The 19916-nt window shown below is 41.6% G+C and overlaps 1 long non-coding RNA gene across 1 annotated transcript; it reads left to right on the forward strand.

Annotated features, from left to right (window-relative positions):
- Positions 1-299: 299 nt before the first annotated feature.
- LOC116865994 lies at positions 300-11639 on the forward strand. The gene is made up of 3 exons (XR_004382295.1): positions 300-368; positions 10900-11060; positions 11555-11639. It is a non-coding gene; the product is annotated as an uncharacterized LOC116865994 (long non-coding RNA).
- Positions 11640-19916: the final 8277 nt, after the last annotated feature.

The raw sequence follows: 19916 nt of genomic DNA on the forward strand, positions 1-19916 counted from the left end.
CAGGGGGGCAAAATCTGTATCCTAGCCAACAACCATCTCTCCACACTGTTTTGTTTAAACATCTCACCTTCCATGAGAGAGGCTATCAACCACAGAAGTTCTTTTTATAAGTTTCCCTTACAACAAGGGCAAGAACACGTTACCATGTTTTGATCAAGGGGACTTAGAAATTTTGGGGGTCTTTGGATAATATTTTCTTCTCCAAATGAAATAGACAAAGATGACTGAGGAATCCCTTGTTCCTTCCCATTTGTAAATGCTCTGTGTGAGATCATAATACATATAGCTTGGCAGCCATTTTGCAACCATGGGGAGGAAGATCAAGAGAACCATAAGAAGTCAACCCAGAGGTTGCTGAGCTACTGAAAGTCTGCTCAAATGTCCTGCCTTTGTATTTATTGTCATTATAAAAATGTAAATTCTTACTGCTTAAGCCACTGCTATCCCAAGAAACTTTAGTTGCAACCAAGTGTTTTCTAAGAGAACAGAGGATAGGGCTGCTACATAGGATGGCAGCAATAGTGGCATTGGGAGCCCTTACCCTCAAATGGATCTGTGGAAGGAGCATGTGGATACATGGCTGGTGTATAAGAACACTGCACCAGTTTACTAGGGATGCCTGACAAATTATCACAAACCAAGGGGCTTATAACAACACAAATTTATTCTCTTACAGTTATGGAAACCAGAAGTCCAAAATCCATAGGTGTCAGCAGGGCCAAGACTCTTCAAGGACTCTAGGGAAGAGGCTCCTCTGCTTCTCCAGCTTCTGGTGGCCCTGGATGTCCCTTGCTTGTGGAGCACCACTGCAATCTCTGCCCTGTCTTCACATCTTCTTTTCCATGTGTGTCTCTTCTTAGGAGAACACCAGTCACTGGATTTAGGGCCAACCCTAATTCAGTAAGATATCATCTTAATTGCATCTGCAGAGACCCTATTTCCAATTAAGGTCACATTCTGAGGTTTGGGCAAACATGAATTTGGGGGAACACTATTCAACCCTACAAACATGGATGACAATTTTCAGGTTGCTGTGAGGAATACTGCAAGTATTTTCCAGACCACTCAGAGAGGAAAGTTTTCAGAGAGTTAAGGTCCTTCACAGGGCCAGTGAAGTCTGAATTACTATTGTTTTACAACACGCACTCTAACCCGAGAGCCGTGAGGTTTGGAGAAAGTCGGGCTCCCATTGCATTGAATCGCAAGGCAGGCATGTTTTCAGGACTAATGAAGACCTGGAAATGCCAGTGAGATCACAGAGTCATAATTTCTACTCAGTCACACAGAAACAAACGACACAGCAAAGTAACAGGGCCTCCAGGCATTAGCACAGAGTTAATGGCACAAGGAAATCTGGAAGGATTGCTCTTGAATATCATTCTCAATGAGCCGGCATGAATCTACATGTACTGAGCACTGTGTGGAAGAGTGCTGGGCACACCCCTCTCCTCCCCAACCCTTGCAGTGATCAGGGAAAGGGGCTTATGGGAAACAGAGCTGCCTCAGGTCCACTGATAGAAAAGAACAGGAAGTTTGTGTCACAGGAGAAATACAGACAACATATGTAAGGTTGTGAATGGAAAGCTTTCTGCCCCCACTTGTACAATAGAGCAGTGGTTTGGGGGAATTTCCAAAGGCCCAGAGCTTCCAGAACTACTGTGGAAATGGCCAGAGTCAGAAGATACTGGAGAATGAGAGTTGACTTAGGGGTTTCTGAGGATATGTAACCCAATGTGAGCATGTTCATTTTACAACAGGAAAACCCGAGGTTGGGAGAAAGTAAGCCATGGGTCAAAGTCATCAAGCTGGTCATCTGCAGGACCAAGGTTGAGTCTTCATCTTTTGTGGACCTGGGACCACTCGGACTGTTGCCTCCTCTTTGAGAGAGAGTGCAACCTGCCCAGCTCTGTGAAGAGCCTAGGCTGGGTAACAGTCCTCAGAGTCCTGTATCCATCCTTCAGAAACTAACCCCCAAATATGCTCATGAGCTTCCTGGAGGTGTCAGCCAAGTATCCCTCTTATTTTTGGTAAGTGGGAAACTGAGGACCAGGGACTGCAGGGACTTTTGCAGGGACTTTTGCAGGGACCCACTGCTACTGTCTCATTCCCATGGTCGGCAAAGCCAAAAAAAACTTCAGCCAAAGTCAAGGAAATAGTAACAAAGTCTTCATCAGGAATGTTCTTGGATAAATGACCCAGCCCACAGAGAGGCAGGAGGCTCAGCTCTATCCAGAAACGGGGGGAAGGCTGCGTCTTAAGGGGCAATACCTATTGGGTAAGAGAACTTCCTCCAGTTTTCTCATTTCAGATGAGCAATTCTAACCTCAAGAGAAACTGAGAATCAAGACAAAACTCCCCAGAGCAATGAGCTGCTTTTATTCTCTTCACTGTTTATTCTTGATGTGATTCACTTCCCTGAGTGTTAGAAAATCAAAGGCAGAGCAATCAAAGGCCGGGTGCTGTGGTGTGGTTTTCCTACTCTCAGGCATGTACACCCAGGCTCCCGCCTGGACTTCTGTCCCAACCGACCCCTGTTGGCTCCCACCCAGAACCCAAAATATCCCCAAGGGACCATCCAAATAGCTGGGGCACAGGATTGAGTTGGAGATTTTCCACATATTTTTTTCATTTACTGTGGACTTTATAGGGATATTGGAGGAATAAGTTTTCCTACCTTAAAGCAAGGTAGGAAGTCATTCGTATTCACCACTAATTTAATATGTATTAATTAAGGATATAGACACTGAACTAGGGTGGTAACCCTTGCCCTCACAGAGCCTTCAGTTAGGGAAGAGATCACAATAGCAAACGGAAAACTGTGATGTGGTGCTGGTCACGACAGAGGACTCTCAGGAACCTTCTGTACAGGAGCTCCTGGGAGCCTGTGGCAAGGGATTTGACCCAGTTAAGGAAGTTGAAGTGACCCCCAATTTGAGACCAGAATGATGAGGAAGAGATGATCTGGCAAACCAAAGAGGGAAGGACAGTTTCATGTAGAGGAATGGCACATGCAACACCTGGAGAAGATGAAGAAGAAGGGTAAACCCAAAGGTCAGCAAAAGGCAGTGCAGCTGGAGGACAGGAGTGGAGGAGGAGGGCCTTGTTATTCAATGTAAAGGACTTTGCCTATAAGACAGCAATAGGAAACCAATGGGAAGCTTATTAAGTAGGTGACACAAATTAATCACTCTGGCTATGAAATGAAGGAAACATTGGAGGTAGGGGCAGCACGCATGCAGAGGACCTGTGAGGGAGTCTGGGTGACGGAGGATTTGAACTGGAGCATCACATAGGTAGCAAGTGGCAAAGCCTGGTCTCAAACCCAAGCTTGAGCTGAATGCACTGCACTGAGCTTCATGGGTACACATCTTAACCACTCCATGAGCTGTCATGTCCATTTTTTTGAGGCTTGTTAAGAAAGGCTCTCTAGCACTGTGTCTACCAAGGCACAATGATGTCCAAAGAATGTCAAGTTTGTGCCTTTCCAGAACGGAGCTCTGAAAGAAATGATGACATTTCCCAGCCTGTGGTCTCCAGACCAGCCCTGTGAGGGTGAGCTGTCTGCCACCATCCTAGGAAGACTATGCTAGAGTGGGCCTCAGTGAGTCACAGCTCCTTTAGGCCCTACAGGAGAAGACACGATTTCACATAAGGCACTGTCTGGCCAGACAATTCAATTACTCAAATTTTAGCCAAAGTTGGAAATTTCTGGTGCTAAATGAGTTCAGAGATGTAGGGAACAGAGCTGCAATGGAGGCATTATGCTATAAAATGCTGCACACTTTTTAGAAATGTTAATTGGTTAAAGTGTCATAATTTTTACACACATGTAAATAAGGTTAATGAATTTTATTCCACACAGATGATTTAAATTGTAAAACAATCAAATTACTTTTCAGGTAATACTTTGGGCCCAAATCAAATAAAATTTCAAGTCATTATAACTTTAGAAAAAGAAACTAATTTGAATATGTGATTTAGATCCATTAAAAGTCTTCTCAACTTTAAATAGTGATAATAGAAATCAGAAAAGCTTGAGAGTGGTTAAGATTAATTAAGAGTAAATGCATTTGGGAAAAGGAAATTATGGTGCTGTAATTTTAGAATGCAAATGAGGTCAAAAAGTTTAAACTAATGTGCATCTATATAAACACTGCCTCAATAAAGGGAAAATATTTCATTACAAGGATTTATAAGTACTGTATTCTGTACTTCTTGTTATATAAGTAGCAACAAATTGATAAACGGCAACCTGTTGTCAGCTCATTAGAATACCCTTATGGCTGCCGATAGTTAAGCTGGTACCAATTTAGAATTCTTGTTCCATGACATTTCAGCAGCCTGATTTCTTTGCCCTACAAGTAAAAAATGTTGGCACCCCACTCAATCCCCGTGAACTTCTTTTTCCTGGCTCAGTGTGCCCATATCTTATTTTGTGGACTTTGCTGCTAAGGGCTCCCACCTGCAATGGTCATGAGGCTCTGGGGCTACCCTCACTACTTAGCCAGCCAGGGGTGCCTGGAAGGTTTGCTCCCCAGCTTCCCTAGGATCTGTGGCCAATGGCTGGCATGAAGGTGCTTTGCCTTGAGATGGGACAAACTCTGGGGTATCATTTACCCCCCATAGGATGGGGCCGGGATTAGGCTTCACCTGAGATCACAGCAGAGCTTGACTTCTGTACTAGGTATGGTTCCTTGAAGTAGAGCTTGAAAAGGAAATTCTCATGCAAATCTTTTATAGAGGGGTTTTCTCAGGCGAACCTTGTAGGCAATGGGGTGTTACAGAAAGTTATTGAGACACTTGTTGAAACAGTTGTAACAAGTTGAAAAGTGTTGAAACAGTTGTAACAAGTTGAAAAGTGTTGAAACAGTTGTAACAAGTGTCAGACTATCGCAATAGAGTGGAGAGATCGGGCTCAACTCTGAATACAAGTGGGGAATCACAGCCAGCAAGCCAAGTGAAGGATCCGTGCGTGGACAACTACAGGGAGAAGACCCTGAGGGTAGGGGCATTTGTGCGGAAGGCAGGCCAGGGTGATCAGACATCGAGGGTAATCCGTTAACGATGGTAGGGGGATTCATGTGAGGCTGACTTGGCAGGATTATTGCTACAAATAGATGGCACAGGCCAAAGACAGGGCCTGAGGATGAGCCAAATTGAAAAGAGGCCTCCAAGGAGCCTGACTGAAGTTTGTCCTGAGGAAGCAGGGAAGGCGGTAGATGTGGGTTCAGCTCCAGTCTGCCCCTGCCTGGTCATACAGGATCCTACCTTGAGGCAAGGGAACCCGACTTTTATATCCCCACATCAGCTAGTGTCTGGCTGTGAAGCCAACCGCCAGGGCGTGGGTACTCTGCCAATGGGAGACCCAAGAGTCTTCAGCAGCCCACACTCACAGCAGCGGAGGGATCGTCTTCCCTGCTCATTTCCCAGCTCATTCAAGCTGAGCTCCTCTTCCCTATCCTGCCTTCTCCGTCTCCTCTCTTCCCCTTCTTGCTTCCTGGGAGCCCTGTCTTCACAGGAACCCTTATCACAGACTCTGCTCCAAAACACTCAACCTAGGACATCCTCCAGCTCTGACACTCGAGAGTTATACTTGCTTTGATGACTGCAGGCCCGCCTCGTCCTGCAAGTCTCTTCATTCCACGCTAGGGACAGCATCTGAGGTAGTGGGCTCCTGCAGTTCCCACCGGCAGGGAATCTATGTTCCCTTCTTTTAGTAACATTGTTTCGGTTCTCCTCTGAGGAATCAAACTTTCTCTTCTCTTAATCTGTAAGATTCAGGTATAGCACACATGTGTGCGCATGCGCACACATACGCACTTTCTCTCAGACACACACAGACACAGACACACACAGGCACTAGAGGGAGCCATCTGACCTAGGCCTGGACAATCAGAGTCTAGGGATGGCAGGTGATCTGAGCTGATCCAGTGAGCCTCAGCCATGGGAGTTTGGCTGGAACTCTTGGAGAAATGGTGCTGTGCCCTCTTTCTAGTGAGACGGCTAATCTGCAAGAAATCAGCCTGAGGCTGCTGAGGGTCATCTTCCCACAAATAGGAAGATTCTGACCTATGGATGGAGGCAATCCCAGATGGAGGCAATCACAGAAGCATGACAGACAACTGGCGACAGCATGTGAGCCCTGGGCCGTCCTCTGGACTTTGCAGTTGCGTGAACCTATTCAGTCCCTTTAGCTGGGTGCGAGCCACCTGGAGATGATTTTCGGTCACGGACAAGAAAATGAGCCTCCTCTAATTCTGCTGATAGGAGTCTGGTGAAAACCAGCTTTAGATGGTTCATTGGACTCTATTGTCTGGATTCTGGGAGGCTGTGTGACCTTGATCAAATCTATCACTTCTCTGTGCCTCCATTTCCCTACTGGTACTATGTATTTCCTAGAGTGGAGGTAGAGCGCTCCAGGACTCTGTGGAAGATTCCTCCGAGAGTGTGCCCTGGAGCCCATGCTCTCCTCTCCAGTCTCCTAGCCCCAAGACTCTGAGTTCTGACGCCACAATTTCTTCACAAGGGCCAGATCCTCTCCCTGCACCTAACTTCACCTCCAGCAACTAGTCCAGGAAGAGCAGTGGGGCCCAACCTCAGTGTACACATCTGGGAACTGGGCCCCTGCCCCAGGACTCCTCTGTCTACTGGAGCAACCCTTGTGATTTTTGTGATCACAATTCTTGTTCATCATTTCATTCTCCATTCAGACAAGATCAGCCTCTGTGGACCGCCCCTCTCCTGGGCCCACGTAGCTGCATACATGGACAGAGTCAGGGATTAGAGGGATGCTAATTACACATTCCAGCTACTCTATTACCTGCTATGGCATCTTGTTCCTTCATATTTCAAAAAGTCACAGATTTCCATGCATGTAATGGGAATCATAAGCATCAGAAGTGAGTATCTTTGGCTGGGTTGAGTTGAATTTTCTCGGGATTAAATAACAGGTTGCAGCAGATACTGTCAGGCTCTGCCCATATTCCCTGGGGTCTCTTCACCATCCCCTTCACCATCCCCTCACTGGCCCGAGGCCAGAACCTAGGTCTCTTTCTGGGAAGGCTCTCCTCAGGCTTCTGGAAACTACTTCATCTACTGTTAAGGAAGAAGAGCCAGAAATACCTGGTTAACGTACACCTCCCTCATTCCCACTCTTTAACCAATGCCTGACAGCACAGGGGTACAAATGGGCATGAATGCATCCGGCCTCTTGTGCTAGATCTGAGCAGGTCTGAGACTAGATACTTCCAAGGTCCTCCCCTACAGGGCTCTGCTTGGTACCATATCCTTCCATTCCCAGGCCCACATTCCACCTCTCTCCTGTGTTTTCCTGGGGAGAGCTTCTACTAACCCGCTGTCTAATGCTTAACAGAGTATCTTACACACAGTTGGCGCCCCAGTAGTGAAGGCTACCTTACCGTTACAGAGTACCTGCCAAGTGGCAGCACTGGCTGCATAAGCACAAACAGAGCGTAAATCCCAGGAGGTGGACACATGTGTGCATGTACATATGTGCATGCACACATGCACAGTTCATTCCTGGCAGACACAGCAAACGTCCTACTTGGTATATGTGATGCTCTTCTAAGTCCTGTCCAATGGCGCCATGGAAATGTTACCATGAAGCCAATGCAAGAAGAGTGTAATACCTCTTGCTTTAAGACCTGTCCCCAAGCATAGAGCTGAACAACCTGGGGCTTCTATATATGGGTACCAGGTAGCAGGCAGCTTTCCAACGTGCCCATGAGCTAGGTAACTGAACAGCACAGTCACCCATCGCATTTATATTTCCCCTGATTTACCAGGATCTTGTGAAAAGATTGGCAGGACAGGGACAGGGCTAAGGAGAACCACATATTTAGGAGCATATTTAGGAAAGGAGGAGCCTGCTATGGGTGGGAAGGGTAAGGAAGCTCCCAGGCAGAGGGCCAGCCATGTGCTTGCTGGCTGCTCTGAACACCTCAAGCCCTAGCCTGGGTACTAACTGGTGTCATGGGGATGGTGGGACCCTTCCTGTGAAGGCACATGGGGATGTCAGGCTGACTCTAAAAGTAGCCAGATGAAAGCCTGGAGCTGCTGAGAGCCACTGTATCAAGAAAACTTCCCTGAGAGCGACCAAAGGAAACAAAGCTGTGAATTAGAAACACAATGCAAGAGGTGGTTTATCTGTTAAGCATCTCAATTCAGCCAGATCTGAAACCTGAAAAGTCTTTGTTGCTAAGCCAATTCAATCCCTTTTTAGTTTCAGCCAGTTGAAGAAAGGCCCTGTCCCTTTAAACAGAGGTAGTTAACTAGAGGCAGAGAGCCTGTGGGCACAAGTGGAAAGTCTCAGCTCACTGAACTATTGGTGCTTTTGTGCCCTTAGCTCAAAACTGGTACCCGTAATGTGAAAGTTACTTGAAAATGTGGGGCTTCCTCCTAAATCTATACCTACCTTTTCGTGCTACCCACATCTTACCATTCAGGTACAGGTCCCCCTCCCTGAAGGGTACTTCCTGAGACCAAACATTCTAACCTCAGCTCCCAAACCTTCACTTGAGCACAGACTTTGCAGTGAAGGTTGGAGGAGAACTGAGGCCTGGAAATTCAACTCTGCCAGACCTGGCCAGGCCCAGGGAGTTGATTGCTGGGGAGACACACTGTCCACTCAGTCACCTTGAATGAAAGGACAGGACTCCTCAGTCACCTTGAATGAAAGGATAGGACTCCCAAGTCTGCTTCTTTGGGAGTAGAGAGAAGAGGAAAGCCGGCAGAGTTACAGCAGCAGCCATTAGCACATGCCTAAACAAAGCCACCTTCCATCTGAAAGGCTCAGAGGCCAACGGGAACTAGAGGAAGTTCAGAAGACAGCTCTGCTGTGTCATTAATACTGTGCAAGTAGTTACCAGGTGAAAATCGGACTGCTGCTGCCACCCCGACTTCACAGGGCAAAAAAGGCATTTGCATGTTCTCTTACCAAGGAGAGGTACCAGTTCCCTCCAGGATTAGAAAAATGTTGCAATTCTTAGTAATTCTTCACTGATGGGCTTGATTCCCTGCCAGGCTTCCTCTCCCCGACAGCCTCCCTTTTGTGTATTAGAACAAAAGTCTGTGGGGAAAAAATAAAATCTGGAAGCCTGTTTAACTAGGAGCTGAGACGCAGCAGGGATTTTGCTTCATTTGCGCAACCCCTCCTCAGGCTGGACACCGGGCTGGATTAGAACTTCGGTGGTCAGTACAGCCTGGTACATAGCCTATCAGTCTGGGCTCTGCCAATTAAAATTTTAAGTAAAATAAATATAACACCTATGATTTTGCCCTTGACACACAGTACAAGAAATATGAGCACTATATGTCTGTTTTATCCTAAATAAATGAATGTGGCTCATGTATCACCCGCCTGCCCGCTCCTTTATCAACCTTTGTTGGTGGGCGGCAGCACTTCCCATCTCTGTAGTGCAGAAACCCTCGTGGCCTCCAAGGTCTTCAGTCTCTGGGGCTGTCACTTTCCAGTCTCCCTGCCTACCAATGACCTATGAGGTCCACTCCAAGGCTATGCTTCCAATCTTGCCACACCAAGCCTGACCCATATGCTTTCTGATTCAGTGTACCTAATATCTGGGAAGCTTCCCTAAGAATGCCCAGGAACTACCCTCTTCCAGGATCCCATATGTACAAGGCAGCATAGGTCTCCTTCCATCATCTCAAATTCCCAAATCCTGTCTCTGCGGAGGCTCACTGCCCCTCACCTTTTTTTTTTTTTAACATTTAAAAGATTAATTATTTTTATTAACATATAATGTATTATTTGCCTCAGGGGTACAGGTCTGTGAATCGTCGGGCTTACACACTTCACAGCACTCACCATAGCACATACCCTCCCCAATGTCCATATACCCCTCTCCTTTATTAGGCCATTTCTTCTGTTTAAGATCCCCTCAATGGGGGAATATTGGCTGGGAGAGGACACAGGGGGAACTTTTGGGGACTGAAATGTCCCTGTCTGCATCTGGGTGATGCTCACCAACACAGGGTGTGCAAATGTGAGATTCAAGGAGCTGCACATTCAGTGTCAGTTACTCAGCATACATTACCGCTCAGTTTAAATACCTCCACACACACAAAAAATTTGTTAGCTTGAACTGAAGGGGGGCAAATAGCCAACATATGGCCTCACAAAAGGTAATTTCATAGGTTCACGCTAGTAGTTTTGGGTGGGTCTGCCTACTGTGTGCTTTTAACAAAAATTGTTTTCATCCTTTAGGGGCAGCTGGGTGGCTCAGTGGGTTAAGCCTCTGCCTTCGGCTCAGGTCATGATCTCAGGGTCCTGGGATCGAGCCCCACATCGGGCTCTCTGCTCAGCAGGGAGACTGCTTCCCCCTCTTTCTCTCTCTCTGCCTCTCTGCCTACTTGTGATCCCTCTCTGTCTGTCAAATAAATAGATAAAACTCTAAAAAATTTTGTTTTCATCCTTTAAAACAGAAAATTTTACATAAAATTCTGGATTTCTGGTTCCAGTCAGAAACCAGGGGGGCACTTGATCTTCAGTTGTGGTATTTGATTTTGAACCATGTACTCAGGCATCAAAACACATAATCAAAGGCCCCAAAAGCTCTTCAGGAGGTACTGGGACTAGTTTCCAGGAGTACATGGGGGTGCGGAGCAGGGGCACAGAGTTGTGATGTGGGGATTCCTCTCATTCCTTTGTGAAATAATTATCATAGCAGAAAACAAGATTATGTTTCTATCAGGTTTCCCTGCTATACCAAATAAAACTGTCAAAGTAAAAAAATGCATATATGTACATATATGCGTCTATCTAGCTAGCTACCAAAATGTATATATTTTCTCTTTCTCTTATTTCCCTTAAATTTTCATTCATTAGTTCCTGTTCTACTATTTTTTTCTTCTCTTTCATAGGTTGCTACTAATTTCTTACAGCAATTTACAAATGCCCTACTACTCTAAGAACCATTGAAATCACAGTTGGGAACCTCAATAATTTCACCAAGGCAGAAGCTATTAAATGCAAACATTGGCAAAAGTTTTTAATGCTGCAGAATATCATGAAAAATGCCAAGGTAAGCTCATTGTTGCTGCGGATTTAATTCATCCTCTTCTTAAAAGCTAGAAATCCCCTCTCTGCCCAGCAGGACCCGAACAAGCCTTAAATGAGGGCCATGTGAGGCCACATCTGGCTGATTCCTCCCCTCCCCAAAACCCAGCATGGCAGCAGAGTAGGCAGCCCTGAAGGAACAGGGGGTGGAAAACTGCTAATTTTTCTCATCCCATTACAAGCTCAGAACTGAAATGGACACAACAATAGTTAACCCCACAGCCTGCAGACTCCACTAACCAGGAAAAGAAAGCTACCTTATATACTTGTTCTTCTTTATACTTTTCAAAATCATTTCCTTATAGGTACTCATTGAAACCCCAAAAAGTAGAGAAGCTGCCCTTGAAATTTGAGTGCTGTGGGGCCCAGAAAAGAAAGAGCTCAGTGTTGCTCTGCAGTTTGCCATCAAAGCCAGGGCAAACCAGGGTCTCTAGACCCCTCACTACCTCTTCTTTCTAGATCCAGGACACATCCCAGTGCTGCTAGAGCCAACACGTCATCTCATTACTGGCTGAATGAGAGAAGAACACAAGAGGTCTGCATTTTGGAGTCACAAATAGGAGAGCTGCTTACAAATTAATTAAATAAAAAGTTAAACATTTTTTAAAAAGCATACCAATTAGTTAATGTATATAAAATGAGCAAATTTCTAAGAGATATAACTACCAAACTACTATAACTACCTAAGCTCATTCAAGAATAGATAACCTGAAATTAAACTATGAAAGTAAATCCATAAATTCTTTCTATAAATAAAACCACAGTAACTTTACTGCTTCACTGTGAATTCTACCCAACACTTAAGAACATATTCATCTCAATTCTACATAATTCTTTCAAAAAAATATAAAAGAAGGGAGGGCTTTTGTGTGGCACAGTTGGTTAAGTGTCTGACTCTTGATTTCAGCTCAGGTCATGATCTCAGGGTCATGAGATTAGCCCCATGTCAGCTCCATGTCAGCTCCAAACTGAGCACAAAGCTCGCTTAAGATTCTCTCTCTCTGCCTCTTCCTCTGCTCATCCCCATCCTGCTCATATTTCTCTCTCTCTCTCTTAAATTTCTTTAAATTTAAAAAAAAAATAGAAAAGAAAGGAACACTTCCTAACTAATTTTATGAGGCCAGCATTTCCCTGATACCAGAATTAGAAAGGGACAAATCAAGAAAAAATGAAAGAAAGAAAGCAACAACAACAAACCAAACAACTGCAGATCCACCTTATCTCTTACAACCATAGATGCAAACATCATAGAAACAACTTTAGAAATGGAATCTAGCAACGTATTTAAAAATGTAATAAAACATGACCAGTTGGGATTTAACTCAGGGCACTCAAGATTGGCTTAACATCAAAAAAAAAAAAAAAAAAAATCAACCAAATTATTATAACCATATTAACACACTAAAAAAGAAAAACTATATATATAATCATCTAACTAGATGCAGAAAAGAAAATTAACCATTGAAAAAATTCAACAACCATTCAAGATAAAAATTCTGAGCTAACCAGAAATAGAAGAAAACTTCCTTAACCTGGGAAAATGGCAAGGTTGTTTGTGTTTAATACTTTGAGTCAATATTACACTGAAAATGCTAGCCAATGGAATAAGGCAGGAAAAATAAATAAACATCTGGTCTGCAAAGGAAAAAATAAAATCATTTTTAGATAATGAGGGGATGAGGGGAAGATGAGGGGATGTTACCTAAATAGAAAATTATAAGAAATCTACATACACAAAATTTACTATAATTAATAAGTGAGTTTTGCAAGGTCAAAGGACATAAATTCTATATTTCAAAAAATTGTATTTATTTATGCTAGAAGCAATACTTGGAAATAACTATTTGAAAAGCAACAGATCATCACCTTATTTATTTATTGTCAATTGATTTTTGATAAAGGTGTCAAGATAATTTAATGATGAAAGAATAACCTCTTAAACAAATGGTGCTGAAAAAACTGGTTATCTAGATGTGAAACACAGAATTTGAGCCCTACCTCATATCATATACAAACATAACTCAAAATGAACCAAAGACTTATAAGAGCTAAAACTATCAAACATTTAGAAGAAAACACAGGCACAAAATGACATGACCTTGAGTTGGGCAATGGCTTCTTAGCTATGAAATCAAAGGGCACAAGAAACAATATTAAAAAAAAACAATAAATTGGACTTCACTAAAATTTAAAACTGCTGTGCCTCAAAAGACACCATCAAGAAAGTGAAAAGACAACACACAAAATGGGAGAAAGTACTTGCAAATCATATATGTGATGAGTGATTTATATCTAGAATATATAAATAACTCTTAAAATTCAATAATAAAAAGACAGACAACCCAATTTAAAAATGAGTATAGGAGGCACCTGCATGATGCAATTGGTTAAGCATCTGACTCTTGGTTTTGGGTCAGGTCATGATCTCAGGGTCATGAGACTGAGCCCCACGTCAGGCTCCATGCTCAGCACACAGTCTGCTTAAGACTCTCTCCCTCTCTCTGGCCCTCTCCCCTACCCCTGCTCACTCACCCTCTCTCTCAAAATAAATAAATAAAAATAAATAAATAAATAAATAAATAAATAAATAATATTTTAAAAAATGAAGGATCTTGGAGGCCCCTGATTGGTTCAGTTGGTTGTGTCTGACTCCTGATTTTGGGTAAGGTCATGATCTGAGGATGGTGGGATTGAGCCCCACATTGGGCTCCATGCTGGGCATGGGCTCAGTTTAAGTTTCTCTTCCTCCTTCTCCCTCTCCTTGCCTCTAAAAATAAATAAATAACAAAAAATAAAATTAGTAAAGAATTTGAATACAATTTCTCCAAAGAAGATATGTAAATGGCCAATAAGCACATGAAAAATTGCTCAATATTGCTAATCACCAGGGAAATGCAAATCAATAAGAAGTGAGGAATGAAACACAATGAGATACCACTTCACATCCATAAGAATGGCTAAAATTAAAAGGTCACATAAGGACAAGTGTTGATGAGGATATAAAAACAATGGAAACCCTCATATTATGCTGATATGAATGTAAATGGTGTAGCAATGTGGAAGATAATCTAGTGGTTCCTTAGAAAGTTAAACATACAGTTACAGTATGACCCAGCAATTTCACTCCCAGATATATACCAAAGAGTAAAACAATAACAACAAATGTTCACATAAGAACATATATGTAAAAGTTCATAATGATGTAGAAATGTTGGGGTTCAGGCTTGATAGCCAAGAAAGAATTCTTGAGATGCCTTCAGTGAAGAAAGATGGTTTTATCTCTCGGCAGAAAGGGCTGCAAGTGGGTCATGAGGAGTAGCTGATTATATGCTTTCAAGTTTGGAGGGGTTTAGGGATAATCTAAGTCTCTAAGGAATTTTGGAAGCAAGGTTTCTAGGACCTTGAGCTATTGTTAGGAAAAGGTCATTTATTACTGTCCAGTAAACTCTCAGTTATGAGATGCTTCAGATGTGTACCAGAGGGCCATACATTTGGAGAATGATTGCTAACATGTATCTTGTGGGTAGAGATAAAGGAAGTTTCCAAAGGAATTTTTTATGTTAAAGTAGACTTACAGGATCCTGGGGAGTTAGGCTAAGATTGCCTGTTAACCTCAGCAAAGTGTCAGCACTGAGATAGCTTAGCTCCCAGATGAAGGTCACTCAGCCTGTTTCAAAGAATTGTCAATGGGCTGTAGGCAGTAAGGAAATTTAATTTTTTGTTTTGCTTTGGTTTCCCACAACAATAATAGGAATTCAGGAATATAATGCCCTGTTTTAAAAGTTGTTTTAAAAATATATAAACAAAAAATATGTAAAAGCCTTTTCAGTAACATTCAAAACCAGAAATATTTAGGGTTAAATGTATTAAGGTATGTGCAAGATTTGTAAAACAAAACAAAACAAAACAAAAAAACCCTATGAAATATTATTAAGAAAAAATGAAGAAGGGCTAAATAAATGGCTATACTGATATACCATGTTGATAGAAAGCAAGAGTCAATATTGTTAAGACTCCAACTCTTATCCAAAAAGATAAGATTGTAACACAATCTTATTGAAAATCTCATTAGGATTTTTTAATAGCAACTAAGGAGCCCATTCTAAAATTTACACAGAAATACAAAAGACAGAGACTGGGAAAAACTATTTTGGAAAACAAAAACAAAGACAGAAAAGTTGGAAGACGTTTACTACCTGCTTTCAAAACTTTTATAAATCAGCCTGCCTGGGTGGTTCAGTCAGTTAAGTGTCTGCCTTCAGCTCAGGTCATGATCCCAGGGTCCTGGGATGGAGCCCCACATTGAGTTCCTTATTCAGTGGGGAGCCTGCTTCTCCTCTCCCTCTGCCTGCTGCTCCCCCCTTCCCCCCCCACCCCGCTCATGCTCTCTGTCTCTCTGTCAAATAAACAAAATATAAACAAGCAAACAAAAAAACCCTCTATAAATCAAGAAAATTGTGGTTGGTTAGAGGGTTGACTTCATAAAGGACCAAGGAACTTTTTCAAGTGAACACAATGTTCTCTCTTGATTCAAACAGACATATACAACTCACAGGCTTCATAAATTTAGACACTTAAAATGAAAGCGTTTGATTGTATGTAAATTACAACACAATAATGTTGGCTTAAGAGTTAAGCAAATTTACTCAATGGACGTTAAAGTATATTAAACACAGCAGAAGACAGGTTTGTTAAAATGAAAGCAGAGCAACAGAAATAATCAGAAGCACAGAGAGAAAAATAATTGAGGAGAAAAAAAAATACTAAGAAGAGCATTTGTACAGTACAAAAATACCCAATTATATAAAATACCTACAAGTGGAGTTCCAGAAGAAAATGAGAGATAGAATAATAGGAAAGGAAAAGTATTTGAAAAACTAATGGGCATTTTCCCCAAATTTGGTGAAATACCTCAACCCACAGACTCAAGCTCAATAAAACCCAAGAAAGGTAAAGGCAAAGAAAATCACATGTAGATTCATTATTTTCCAACTCCTGAAAATAAACTATTCAGTGAAAATAGTCTTATTACCTATAGTGGGGGAAATTATAAGAATAATTGATCATCAAAAATAGTGAACGTAAAGGCACCTTTAAATTCTGAAGGAAAAAAACACTAAAAATTTTCAACCAAGAATTCTATGGTCAGCAAAAATATTTTTCAAAATAAACACAAATGGTGTCTGGGTGGCTCAGTAGGTTGTCTGACTCTTGCTTTTGGTTCAAGACATGATCTCAGGGTCCTGAGATTGAGCCCCGTGTTGGGCTCTGTGCTCAGTGCAGAGTCCTCTTGTCCCTCTCCCTCTGCTCCTCTCCCTCCCCTCTCTCTGGTATAATAAATAAAATCCTTTAAAAAAATATATGAAATAGACATTTTCAGATATATAAAAGCTAAAGGAATGAATAAACTACCAGTAAACCTGAACTACAAAAAATAAAATAAAATAAAATAAAATAAAATAAAATAAAATAAAATAAAAATAAAGAAAAAGAACATTTTCAGGCTTAGGGAAATGATACCAACCACAAACTATGATTTACAGGAGAGAATTTAATGCTAGACAAAGTAAATGAGTACAGGTTTGATTTGAGGGGAAATATGTGGAATGTTCTGTGTGGTAGATTGTAAGCTTAGCCAGTCAAGGCAGCCAGAGGCCTCTTTGCAGTGGACTTTGGAACTCTACAGGGACTGTACTGGCTCAGAGCTATGCTTTGGGCTCTTCCTGGAGAAGCTCTTCAAAATTGTATCAGCAGAATTTCCCCCAAACAAAGTCTAGGTTCTGACATCCGTGGATGGATTTCCTTGGGAGATGACAGTATGAGCACAGAAAGATGCCACAGTTATGTGGTTTTGGAAAACTTTCCATTCTGTTTAAGAAAAAAATACAACTAACAGCTGTATAGAAGGATAAATACTTTACTTTCCAACTCATTAAACTAATGAAAGAGATATGATAGCCTAGAGCCATCACCAAAAGATGCCAGTCTTCAAAAAGAGCCATCATAAACAGAGAGTATAAAGGCAATCAGTGAAATCCATGGAAACTAGATGAATTGCTGATATTCAAGAAGTAAACACTGCTAGAACATCAATCATAATCCATCAAATAATCAGTGGCTTTTCCAAATAGACCATGTGACAGAGAGTCTTTCCCACATGGTCTCTCATCAAAAGATATAATTTATCTCCAAGGAGATATTTTCACTTCCAGAATTTATTTAACTTCTCCAGTTCAACAACTCTTTTGTTGGGGAATCACAAGACAAGGCTATCTGTATTTTCCTGAGCTGGCTTCCAGAAAGTATGCAGGAACAATTCCCTTGCCTCCACCCCAATAATACCTTTTGCTAAGGGATTTTTCTGGCTTGCCACATCCTTCGCTGATAATAAGAATAGCATCCTCCAAGGGACGGTGGTCATTTTCTAATCCCATTTGCTAAATTTCACCCCACCACTCTGCCATCCTGAAAATAATACTGAGTCACCTTAGTGACTTTTTTTTAGTGAATTTCAGTCTTCAAATAACTAACCAGTGAACATCTAGAACTATAGAAATAAGTTTAAAATGTTTTGTCCTTTTTCAAATTTAAATTATTTAAATTTTGGATTATCTTTCATTTTAATTCAGGAGACTACTATTACTTAAGTGATTATACTTTTGTCCAGATGGAAGCTTTATAAAATTATAATTCCTTTTTTTTTGTAAAGTTTTAATTTATTTATTTAACAGAGAGAGAGTGATCACAACAAGTAGGCAGAGAGGCAAGCAGAGAGAGAAGGGGAAGCAGGCTCCCCACTGAGCGGAGAGCCCAATGAGGGACTCGATCCCAGGACCCTGAGATCATGACCTGAGCCAAAGGCAGAGGCTTAAGCCACTGAGCCACCCAGATGCCCCGTAAAACTATAATTCTTAGGATAATATTTTGTAAATACTTCTTTTAGAACTTTTTAAAAAACATGCCCTGTTTTTTGGGTTTTGGTCCAACATGAAAAGAGGTTAAAAGTCCATCCCAATGCATAAAAAGCTGAAAAAAAACTGTAAAATGAAAAACTTTTCTTAGATCCATCAGAAAAGTGAGGCGATAGGACAAAACACTGTCTCCAAGTGAGAGAATCAGAGAGGCAAATACAGATAATCACAACTGACTGGAGAAGATACTCATTAACAGAAATCTCCAAGAGAAGCAGTGCCAAATTAGGAAAACCTAAACTGTAGTTGACAAATTGCAGGAGGTTCATTGTGGACAAATCTGAGAGTTAAAAATTCCAGGAAGGCCCAATCACAGGGAGGGCCTCACTCTTTTGTGAGTTTTACCTCCAGGAGCTAGACCGGTGAAGAAAAGTCCCATGTGCTCCCAACAGGAAGAAGGGAAAAGGAAACATTTTGGAACACAGCAGACCTTTCTGTTCTTAACAAGGTCTGACCTTGAAAGAAATTATTTTATTGGAATCTAAACTTTTGGGTTTCTTTCAAGGCCACACCAGCCTAGAGGGAAGAGAAATATTCTATTCCAGCCCATTCTATTCCAGCCCATCCTGTCCCACCTAAGGTTAGGGAAGAATACTGAAAATCTCACGTGAAGTTCAGAGTCCAGAGGCACATGCTCACTAGAAGACTGAGATCTAGTTAGAAGACTATAGAATTATTCCCCTTTCCCACATATTAACACCATTTTACTAAAGACTTAATTACAGCAGTTATTTTTAACAAGAACATCACATCTGGCTCTCAATAAAACTTATGAGGCAAAAAACACAGTTTGAAGAGATAGAGCAAGCATCAGAACCAGATTCTGAAATGACAGAGATGTTTAAATTATCAGACCAGGAATTCAAAGCAAGTATGTTTAATATGGTAAATACAGTAAATACTCTAGTGGATAAAGTGGACAGCATACAAGAGCAGATGGGCAATGTACAGAGAGATGCATTCTAAGAAAGTTTTAAAAAGAAATGCTAGAGATTGAAAAAGAATGTAACAGAAATGGGCATGGTTGGGCGCCTGGGTGGCTCAGTTGGTTAAGCGTCTGCCTTTGGCTCAGGTCCTCAGGTCTTAATCCTGGAGTTCCAGGATCAAGTTCTGCATTGCTCCCTGAACAGTGGGAAGTCTGCTTCTCCCTCTGACCCTCCCCCGCCCATGCTTTCTGTCTCTCATTCTCTCTTTCTTGATTAAATAAATAAATCTTTAAAAAGAAAAAAAAAAAGAAAGAAATGGGCATGGCTGAAGGAAATATATCTGAGAGTGAGGATATGTCAATAGGAACTTTCAAAATAGAAACACAAAGACAATAAAGGACTGAAAAAGGAAAAAAAAAGAAGAACAGAATATGTAAGAACCACTGGACAACTTACAAACATATGTATGTTGGGAATACCAGAAGAAGAAAAAGAGAAATGAATGAAGGAAATATTTGAAGAAATTATAACTGAGAATTTCTCCAAATTAATGACTAAACTGCAGAAACAGGAAGCTCAGAAAACACCACACAGAATAAATGTCAAAACAAACAAACATAAAACAGAAACAAATTACATCTAGACATACTATGTTCAGGCTATAGAAAATAACAGATAAAGAAAAGAATACTGTAAGTAGCCAGGGGGAAAAAAAAATCTTACCTGTAGAGGAGAATACTTAAGTATTACATCGGACTCCTCAGAAACCATATAAGAAAGAATAGATTGAAGAATTTAAAGAGTTGAGAGAAAATCTCACCCAAAGCAGAATTGTGTACTCTCTGAAATTATTCTTCAAAAGTGAAGAAATAAAGACTCCCGGACAAACGAAAATGATGAAATTTGTAGACAACAGATCTGCCT

Source organism: Lontra canadensis, unplaced genomic scaffold, assembly GCF_010015895.1.
Source record: "Lontra canadensis isolate GAN:19392208 unplaced genomic scaffold, GSC_riverotter_1.0 scaffold8, whole genome shotgun sequence".
NCBI classification, from domain to species: domain Eukaryota; kingdom Metazoa; phylum Chordata; class Mammalia; order Carnivora; family Mustelidae; genus Lontra; species Lontra canadensis.